Genomic DNA, 11654 nt, shown 5'->3' on the forward strand with positions numbered 1-11654 from the left:
AGCACCTGAAACAGAAAAATAACAGAATCAGTAATATAAACAAGTGGTGCCAGAGAAGAGTAGAGAATGCTCAGTGCTCACGATCTCGAGTTACGCACGATGTTGACCTACCGCATGAAGTAAGGTGAGCAGTGTAACAAGCAAAGTAGAAGCAGTGGACAAGAGGCAAGGAAAAGAAGCGAAGCCCACCGCAAGTACTCCGAGGAAGCATTAACGAAAGAAGCATTACGGGTGCATAAAAGGACCAGCGGGGAAGAGAAAAACTCAGCTCAAACTGAGGCAAGATAAACAATAACAAAAGCGACAACCAAAGCGGTAGCATACAGCGGTAGCGCACGGCGGCAGCGTACAGCGGCAATGTACAGCGGCGGTAGCAGCGTCAGCAGCAGCAGCGGCGACATAGGGCGACAGGTAACTGCGTAACGAAAAACAACAATCGGCAGGCGAGGAAATGAGAGCGCTAGCGTAAGTCAAAAATTCTGTAATAACACTTTGTAAATGTCAGAAAACTGGCAGATAGGTCGCCCGGAAAAGCGCGATTAGAATTCCGCTTGTATATACCAAACGATCAAAAGTTTGGTACCAACGCCGGAACCGCGAACTGCTCCGGCGAAATTAGAGGCGCACACATATCGGCGCCGGTTGAGGTTCGAAGGTGATAGCGACTCAGAGTCACATCCAAACGTAGTAACGGAAAGAGAGTTCGAAATAGAAATAGACCGGAGTATAGCTGGAAATCTGTTAAGAGAGGAAGAAAGGAAAGACGGTAATAACAAACCTTCTTTGATTTTGTATCAAAGCGAAATGTTCCAGACGGGCGGAAGTAACCTTGCGTCAAATTTAGATAACGCAGAACGGGCTCTAGACATAGAAAATGTTAGGCGAGCTCAGGACGCAGTAGACACAGAGATAACGCAAATGCAACACGAGCTAGCCGGAGCTCGTGATGCGGGGGCCGCGGGGGACCCAGGGTCAGGTAGGCCGAGTCATGACGTCACCGAGGAAGTTCTACGTCAGGTCTTGCGGACATTAGGGGCAATGGACGCACGTGTAGACGCGTTAGGTAGGCAAATGGGGGAGCTACGCGAGGAAAGAATGCGTGAAACAGGTGCTCCACTCACACGAAGAAACACACACGTACGCCCGAGCGAGCAACTCGATATCACGTACGGACGGACGGATGATGACATCCGAAATCATATAGTAAATAGGAGTCAGCTACAATTGAAAGACGCGGTGAATTTAATACAAGCGTTTGACGGAAAATCAGCCGAACAGATACGCGAGTTTCTGAACGCGTGTGAGTATGCAGCGGGAGTTGTTAGCCCGTTGGATGAACCTGCTTTGTTACTAGCAGTGTTACGTACAAAGTTGCGAGATCAGTCTTTATTGGACTTCGAGACAAAGAATGTCTGCAACTTCCGGCAATTAAAAGAGGAAATTGAGAACACTTACGCTGCAAAGAAAAGTGTTACTCAGTTGCAAATAGATTTTAACACGTTAAAGCAAAAGAATGACGAAAGTGCACAAACATACGGCCGTATGTTTGTGCACTTTCACAACGTGTAAATCAGATCGCCATGGAGTTGTATGGGGCCATTGTGGAAGGTAGGGGGCACACCGTTGAGGAAAAACGTATCATTATGAGCACAATCAAAGAGCAGGCGTTACAGCAATTTCAGATAGGATTAAAAAGTGAAATTAGAGTAATAATTCGCTCACAAAATTATGGAACTCTACAGGAAGCCATAAATTCGGCCAGCTCGGAAGAAACAGTGACAACACCTCACAGCGGTCAAGTAAAAAATCAAAATCCACAAAATAAAGGAAAATATAATAAAGACACGTGTTTTAAATGCGGAAAGCACGGACATTTGGGTCGAGATTGCAGCGCAAGCAAAATAACATTGCCAAAGGTAGGCAACAAAATGAATGCCGTTGAAAAATTCTGCAACTATTGCAAAAAAGCAGGACATTTCAGGGAAAATTGCTGGGCCCTAAATGATAAGAAAAACAAGAAGTATCCAGGAAAGAAACCAAAGGATACATCACGTAAAAAGCATAATAAAAAACAGACTCAAAGTGACAGCAGCGACTCATCCGAGAATGAGAAGGATAGAAGCAACAAAAAGAAAAAAGCTATAACGGTGGCAGAGCTTCAAATTACAGAGATAAACGCTACGCAAGCAGGTTTGGACGTTGTAAGAATGCCAATCAAAGAAACAAAGCGTGGGGAAGCAGCATTACTGTATGACACGGGAGCTTCAGTGTCATTTATTAAAAAGAAATGCCTAAAAGAGGAAACTCCCGCGAAATTAACCAGCGTAGAATTGACAGGAGTTACAGGACATAAAGCCTATGTGATAGGAAAATTTGTGGCTACTATTCGGTTAAAAAATAAAAAGATTAAACATCCTATGTTTATTGTGAGAGATAACTTCCCTATAAGTTACAAAGGAATTTTAGGAAGCGATTTCTTAAAAAAATATAATGTTACTCGTGACTATAAGAAAGGGAAAATTCTCGTAAGACAGGAGGCGTTGGCTCTACAACGTTATACAAGTGTAGAAATACCGTCAAGATATGAGGCCATTATACAAGCAGTGACAGATAGTAACCAGGTGGGCTTAGTAGAAGCAGTAAAGAAACAGCCTGGAATATTCATCGGTAACTGTCTCGTACAACCTAAAAACTACTTATGCCTTGTAAGCGTCATTAACACAACGGAGCAAACCGTAAAAATGCAGATTCCGCAAGTAAAAGTTGACCCGTTAACAGACATTGACGGAAGCCTAGAAATAAACATGATGGAAAACAAACACAATGGCTTTTCACGTCAAGAAAAAATAAGAGAAATTTTGCGAGTTTAATATTTAAATAAAGAGGAAAAAAGGAAACTTTACGAAATAAGTGAAGAATATAGTGATATTTTCTACTTAACCGGAGAACCGCTGAGTAAGACAAGCGCGGTAGATCATCAGATTCCGGTCAAGGCCAATACCGCGCCGATTAATATAAGGCCATACCGACTACCGGAGAAGCATAAACAGGAAGTCAACAGGTAAATAAAGGAAATGTTAGATAGCGAAATAATCCGGCATAGTAAGAGTCAATGGAATGCGCCACTCTTAGTAGTACCTAAGAAGATGGACGCATCAGGCATCAGGAAGTTGAGGGTAGTGGTGGATTTCCAGCGTCTAAACGACGTAATCGGAGATTCGTTCTCTCTGCCTAATATAAGGGAAATTTTGGATCAGCTGGAAAATGCTAAATATTTCTCCACGCTGGACTTGGCGCCGGGGTATTATCAAATACCCATGGAAGAAACCGACAAGTGCAAGACAGCATTTTCGACACTGTACGGGCATTACGAGTATAATAGAATGCCCTTTGGTTTGAAAAACGCGCCAGCCACATTTCAGAGACTGATGAACTCAGTTTTGTCCGGGTTACAGGGCATAGAATGTTTTGTATATCTAGACGATATAGTAGTACATGGGGCTAGTCTGGAGGAACACAGTAAGCGACTAAAACATGTGTTTGAACGACTTCGAGAAAATAATTTGAAACTACAGCCGGACAAATGTGATTTTTTTCGAAAGAAAGTCACATATTTAGGGCACATTATTACTGAAGATGGGATAAAACCAGACCCGTCAAAAATAATTGCAGTAAAAAGTTTTCCTGTGCCAACAAAAGTGAAGGATGTACAAGCTTTTATAGGATTAGCAGACTATTATCGGAAATTCGTTAACCAATTCTCAAGAATTGCGAAACCTCTGACTCAGCTAACACAAAAAGAAGTCAAGTTCGAGTGGGGCCAGGAACAACAGCGAGCGTTCGAAGTATTAAAAGAAAAATTAAGCAGCGCACCTTTGTTAGCATATCCGGATTTCACAAAGAAATTTATCGTTACAACAGACGCATCAAGTTACGCAATCGGAGCTGTCTTGTCACAAGGCCCGATAGGACAAGATAAACCTATCGCATATGCAAGTTGAGTGCTAAACACCGCCGAACGGAACTATAGCACTACAGAAAAAGAGCTATTAGCAATCGTATGGGGCGTTAAACATTTTTGACCATATTTATATGGTGTAAAATTTAAGATCGTTACGAATCACAGAGCGCTCGTATGGCTATTCAGCATCAAAGATCCCGGATCACGACTAATTCGTTGGCGATTAAAACTCGAGGAATACAAGTATGAAATAATATATAAAAAAGGGAAAGCCAACACCAATACAGATGCATTAAGCCGGAACGTCAAACAAACGGAAATATGTGCTTGCAAAGCAAAAGAAACGCTGAAGAAGCAAGTGAGACACAAGAACTCACGGAAGAGGAAAAGAAACAGATATTGTACGAATATCACGACGCACCATTAGGAGCACATCAGGGAATAGTGCAAACCGTAAAAAGAATTCGCCAGAATTATTATTGGCCACACATTACAAAAGATGTAGAGGGATATATTGCAAAATGCGCGTCATGCCAACGGAATAAGTTTGCAAGAAAAATTAAAGCGCCAATGGTTATCACCGATACACCGACAGAGCCATTTGAGAAATGCACTCTCGATATTGTTGGACCATTAACCGTGATCAGCAATGGAAATAAGTACTTGTTAATTTTTCAAGATAACCTTACAAAGTTTAGTAAGGCAATACCTGTCTCTAATCAAAAAGCAACGACCGTAGCACAAAAGTTTGTTACAAAAATAGTATGCGAGTATGGCATCCCGAGGACGATACTGACGAACAGAGGCACGAATTTCGTCAATAAAATGTTCAAAAATGTGTGTAAGTTATTAGGAATTAGTAAGATTCAAACGACGGCATATCACCCTGAGAGTAATGGAGCTTTGGAACGCTCTCATAAGACACTGGCTGAATATATAAGACACTATGTGAATGAGAAACAAATGGATTGGAATAAGTGGATCCCGTACGCCATGTTTGCGTACAATACTACTCCACATTCAGCCACGGAGTTTACACCGTTCGAGTTAATGTACGGTAAACAAGCAGAGTTACCGACTGCATTAAGAAAACCCCCAGCAACACAGTACAATTTAAAAGATTACGCGCAGGAATTAAAAGAACGATTACGCGCCGCGAATCGCGTAGCAAGAGAAAATCTGCGCGAAGAGAAGAAAAAGGCCAAGCGGTATTATGATAGAAAAACAAAGCCAGCATCTTTTAAAGTTGGCGATAAAGTCTTGCTTTACGACAAGACATTGAGAAGAGGAACGTCAACGAAGCTGGAATCGCTGTGGGTTGGTCCATATGTAGTAGTTGCAAAAGTATCCGACGTCACATACACAATGAAAGCGAGAAGACGCACACAGAATGTGCATGTTAATAGGCTAAANGCCTTTATAGAAAGTTAAGTAAAAGAAAGGGTACTTACCGATCCACTTTACTCTGAGTCAGAGATAATCACGACGGAGGGATCGGGCGACAAGGGGGGACCTAGGCACACCACATCGGGATCCCAGTCGAAGTAATACCAAAATACACCCGGCGGCGGGGTGCGCGGTGATTCCGAGTCTGGAAAGGCCGGGGAGTAGTCTTCCGGCTCCAAGATTACCATTTCATCCTCAGAGTCAGGCACGATAACGGTTGGTGGCAGGACGAGCGGCTCCAGCGAGGCGGGCTCGAAGCCTCTAGCGCAGGTTTCCGTGATATCACGAGGTACGACACTAGTAGCCGCACTCGTGATACTGACCCGCGAGTCAGTGTCACTGTCACCATCACTATCACCTTCACAAAGGATGGCCCAGTCTTCACCTCCAAACTGAAGACCAAGCCAGCACGTGACACAGAGGGACCCGGAGGGTCGACCCGCGCATCCGCATCGGCTGCATTGAGATGCCATTGTGTATAACGAACGTGTAAAATAAAAGGGAAAAGAAGATTCCGTTGTTCGCCAAAGATACCGAAGAACTACCTCGGTGGTAAAGTGTGATTGAAATATCCGTCCCGAAGAAAGGGAGGAAGGAGAAATCCGCGGTTCAGCATAAATTTGACACCAGAAAGTAAAAATAAACTCGAGTGAAATCGTAGTCGAGTCAGTTTCCTTTTGCAACGAAAATAAAATATGTACAGACAAACACAGCATAAGAACACGGCCGTTGCAGGAAATAATATAAAAATATTATCTTACAAGATAAAAATTTTACTGTTAAAAATTGCTGTGTGTATTGCGTGGGACGGGACCGAAAGACAGGAGTTCAAGATTCGAAGGTTCCAACATAACCCTGGAATATATTTCGAGAAGCAAGGCGAAATGTACCGTTCTAACAAATAATGGAAATTAGCAGTAAAACTAGACGTAACATCTATGTATAATAAGCTATAACAATTACAAAGAATGATAAACAGTACCAAAGACATGTGCGGTAACAAAAAGATACATAGTGAAAATAAGGAACTTTGTGACAGTTTTTCTAGCGAGTACGGCACAGGGAACAGAAGGTCAGTACGTTAATAAAAAGAATAAAAATGTTAGTGGGGACACCGACGCGCAGTCGAAGAGGTTTAGTAAACGCGGTCGCTTCCGTGGCCAAAATATTGTTTGGCACTATGGACGCAGAAGACGAGAAAGTAATCTCGGAGCAACTACAGTTAATAGGAAATAAACAAGCCGTACTGCAGCATACTGTAAAAACCCAGTTACAAATAATTAACGCCACGAGACAATGTGGAAAATATTATCGAAAGAAATGAGAATAAGCTGCGAGAAGCAGTAGTAAGAATAATTCAGAAAATTAATGACTATGCTCAACAGCAAGAACTGAGAGACTATTTTATTGAGCTGGGCGGTTTGCTGACAGAGATGCCGAGGGTATAATTGAGTATGTTACCGACGTGCATACTAAGTTTGCAAAATTGGAAGTAGTGCCACTTGAGCAAATCATACAAATCCTGAAAGATGCAAATAACCAATTCATGCGGGATCTGCGTTTTCCTTTTGCTGTAACTCTAGAAAACTGGTTAGAGATAAAAAGGTTTGTGTGCCACGGTTAGTGTCTATTGTAAGGACTCAAATATATTCACGGTTGTAAAGTTTCCGTTGGTCAGTTCCGGTAGTTACAATGTGTACAGGGTAATACTCTTGCCAGTACATGAACGGGACAACGTGTTCGCGGCGGTGCGAGTCAAGCACCCAGTGATAGCAATAGACACAAATCGTCAAACATACTCTGTACTTAGTGAAACACAGTAGAATAGTTGTATAAGCGTACAGGATTGTTACATATGTAAAAACATAGATTCAATGTATCGGTTGTCGCAGGGAGCGCTCTGCGAGTTACAAATGTTTTTGAACAAAGATGGTAGCTACGGAGACTGTGAAGTCGACCACGTGGTTTCCAACCAAACCGTGTGGATACGATTAGCAAAGGCGCGCGTGTGGTTATTCTCGACCTTGAAAAAAGAAACTTTGCGAATAATGTGCGAAAACGAATCAGAAAGGATGAAGGTCATAACCGGAGTCGGGGAAATAAAACTGCCGGAGCAATGTAAGTTGACCACGGCAAGTATAATAGTACGAACGAACAAAGTAGTAAAGGGCGTGAGAATAAGTACGTTCTTACCGCGTTTCAATATTACGGCACCAAGAAAAAGGGAACAAGCAAAAAGTAACGGTATAAAGTTGGAAAGTGTAACGCAGAAAGTGCAGTTGCGGTCATTAGAGGAACAATTAACACGAGTAACAAAGAAAAGTGATCTCGATGATAACGCGTTTTATAAGCAGCTGCACTTTATTCTTCCGACTTTGGTAAGCGTAACCTTGATAATCGTAGCAAGCGTGTGTGTATGTTTTTGGTTGCAAAAACAAAAACTCAAAGCGAGACGAGAGATGTTCGATCTACAAGATATACAGCAAAGTGCCCGACGACACGGACACGGGACACCCGAATTTTAGTTTCATAAACGGAAAATGGCGATACATTTTCCTTTTTCGAAGAAGGGGGGAAAATTCCACAAGTCTGTTGAAGTTATCATTTTTAACGACAACAGATCTTGAGCAGATTTGTCATAATTCTTTATAGTTCTACAATTTACTAGTTTCGACAACTTTATTCTATAAAAGATGTCTTTGACAGTATAAATTTAGAAAATAGTCAGCAAACGCTAATTGTAAATGTGTATTCTCTTTAACATACATACCACACGTTACTAAAAACACTTCTGAAACAAAAGCAACATGACAAAAAGCAACTTTATGTTAAACAGACATCTCTGATACAATAAATTAAGAATATAATTAGCACGTTGATTGTAAATGCTTCATTAAACCATCAGCACGTTTACAAAAACACATCTGGGAAAAAAAATAAAGCAAATTTCTGTTACAAAAAGGCGTCTCTGACACAAAAAATTTTAAACTTAACCAGTACACGTTGATTGTAAATATTCATATTATTGAATACACTACCATACAATACCAAAAACATCTCTGGGACAAAAGTACAGCTGTTTTATGCTACACAAGAAGTCTCAGGCACAATAAATGTAGAACAGAGCTAGAACACGTCATTTGTAAATGCTTCAAAATAATTTTTCCACCAGAACACGTTTAAAAAAATGCTTTTGAGCAAAAGAAAAGATAAAGCAACTTTATGTTACAAAAGACATCTCTGGCACAATTTAGAACGTAGCCAGCAAATATGTTACATATTAAATCTTTATATTTATTAGTACATACGTTTTCGAAAGCACTTCTGGGAGACAAGACAAAACAATTGTATGTCATAAGAGACGCTTCTGACATTAAAAATTTAAACTATAGCTAGCATACTTCAACTAAAAATACTTTATAATAATTATTACTTCAGCAAATGTTTACAAAAACATCTCTGGGAGGAAACACAAAGCAATTTTACGTCACAAGAAACGTCTCTGGCATTATAAATTTAAAATATAGCAAGCACCCGAAAATGCTTTATAATAATTAATATTCCAGCACACGTTTACAAAAACGCCTTTGGGCAAAAAAACAAAGCAACTTTACAGTCAAAAAGATGCATCTGATATTGTTTTATATTAATATCATTGATAGGAAAACATTTATAAAGTTATGTGACAATTTTTACTTGCATAAAAATTGTACTTTGCAATTATATAAATATATTTTAGGAAATAGACGCAAAAACATTAATCTTTTATAATATATTTGTATTTGTTTGCAAAATTACTTTCCAAATATTATTTCGGCAAAAGAATAACGATATGACGAATCATCTTAGCAGTAAATTTGCAAAAGTAATTTCAAAAAGAAATTGTTCAATAATTGAGAAACAATTGCAACTATGTGATGTTTAAAATAAGGAGAAATATAATTACAATACATATGAAACAATCAACTTAATTCATGTATATACTTGTTGAAATGTATAACGACTCTTTTCCACTTTTTGACAAATAGTATTTACAAAATTTTATTTTGACAAAACTGTTGCGTTACGAAGTTGACGAAGTATCTTAGTACAATCATTGCAAAATCGTTATCATTCATAATGTCATTTTTGTGCAATATTTTCACAATTTGCCTAGTGGACATAATTTAGAAAATAACCAGCATGCGTTGGCAATTTATAATACTTTTTACACCAGCATACGTTTCCAAAAACGCCTCTGGAAGGAAAAACAAACCAACTTTACAGTCAAAAAGATGTATCTGACTTTGTTTTGTATTAATATTATTTAGAAAAGAGCCAGCATGCGTTGGCAGTTTATAATAATTTTTACACCAGCACACGTTTTCAAAAACGCCTCTGGGAGAAAAGACAAAGCAACTTTACTGTCAAAAAGATGCTCTTGTATTGTTTTATATTCTTATTACTTAGGAAAAAAAATAGCCAGCATACAGTGTTTTCTATACTCACGTTAGTATAGATGATAGTCTAAACGAAGAATCACATAACACAAAATAATCACAATGTATTACAATGGAATATAACACAATATATTAATTAAATACAACACAATATAAATTTAATGCAATACAATGTAATATTACATAATTTACAAGGGGATCCCCAGAAGTGGTTATCGTGAAATTCGATGCCAATTTTTTTGATGGTTCTATAGGTCAAAAAAGTTGTTCCGTGTTTGGCCGTTTGTTTCAATGGGCCTTAGTTTTCAAGTTTTTAATTTTGAAAAAACACGGTTTTCTTAGATGCACCGAAAAAGTCGTTCCGTTATGTCTATTTGCAAGCGGCTTCGAGTGACTCAGTGAGTTAGATGCTTGCATCGTAACTCGAGGCATGCGGATTCGAATCCTGCAATCAAGTAACTTTTTTTTTGAATGTATTTTACATTGTTATATATGTTTTTGCATTTTATTTACTGTGTATTTAAAGTTATATGTAAGAAATATATAATATAAAGTTTTGAATATATCGGAGAGAAACAAGACAATTTAAAATCTTATTGCAAATGTTGTTACAGAAAGTTATTTATTCAGTATTTGAGTTATTTGACGTACATTGTTGAGGGTGATACATATCAGGTCTTTCCGAAGTCAATTTTCAAGCGTACCATGCAAATCGAATCATGTTATTGAAAATGTTTGATGACAATTGAATGAATTATAACAAATAAATCCTATTTTTTTAAATTTGTATTTAAAATTGAAGACATTCAAATAGTGTTTAAGAAATATATCTTTAAGAATTTTCAGTAAAGAAATATTTACAGTCTTGCGTAGGTCAGGTATCTGCTCAGAATCTGTCTCTATAAAAGCGACTATTACTTTGTCAGAGCGGGAGGGGGGAAATTCCATAGAAGAGTTTAGGGAAAGGTCTTCTTTATTGTTGGTATAGATCCAGTCTGCGTCTGCTTTTGCAAACAGCTGCATCGTGCATGTAGATATTTAAAAAAAAAACGCGAACATTTGCGAACATTTGAAAATGAAAAGCGAAAATACACCGAGTACATGTCAATCCTGAATCTGAAACTTTTCCGTTTATGTCGTCGTACAATACACAGGATATTACTGACAGTTTGAAACTATGTTGTGAAAATCTTCGTTCTTTAAACATCTTTAAAGAAAAGCCAAGCAACAATATCAGCAACAAAGCAAAACTTCTTGAAGAAAATATGACTGAAGTTATTATAAAACTACTAGAAGATTTTGACTTTTATGAAGATTACGAGGTATTAGGTGCGCAACTAAGTTCCCGCTGTTTGTCAATAGATGGCTCCAGCAGTAAGTGCTGGTCGATTTTGACATATCCAAGACGTCACGAGCCAAGCTTAGACATATGGTAAACAAACCGCTTTGACACGTTAGTGATTTTGTTTTGGCGTCATATACTTTTGGTTGTGTGAAAATGTCTGATTTTTTACCAAATAATCGTCATTTGCGGAAAGTGTTGATTTTCTTATTTCATTCAAAGAAAACGGCGGCTGAAGCGCATCGAGAGCTCCAAAAAGTTTACGGAGATGCTGCTCTAAGTGAAACAACATGCCGTGATTGGTTCCGTCGCTTCAAAGACGGTGATTTTGATGTTGACGACCGTCCGCGTGAAGGAAGGCCAGAAACCTTCAAAGACGCTGAATTGGAGGCATTGCTCGATGAGGATCCATGCCAAACGCAAGAACAGCTTGCTTCAGCATTAGGAGTTACCCGCCAAGCCATTT

The sequence above is a fragment of the Pseudomyrmex gracilis genome, unplaced genomic scaffold (genome assembly GCF_002006095.1).
Source record: "Pseudomyrmex gracilis isolate BER0280 unplaced genomic scaffold, ASM200609v1 scaffold_263, whole genome shotgun sequence".
Taxonomy (NCBI): Eukaryota; Metazoa; Arthropoda; class Insecta; order Hymenoptera; family Formicidae; genus Pseudomyrmex; species Pseudomyrmex gracilis.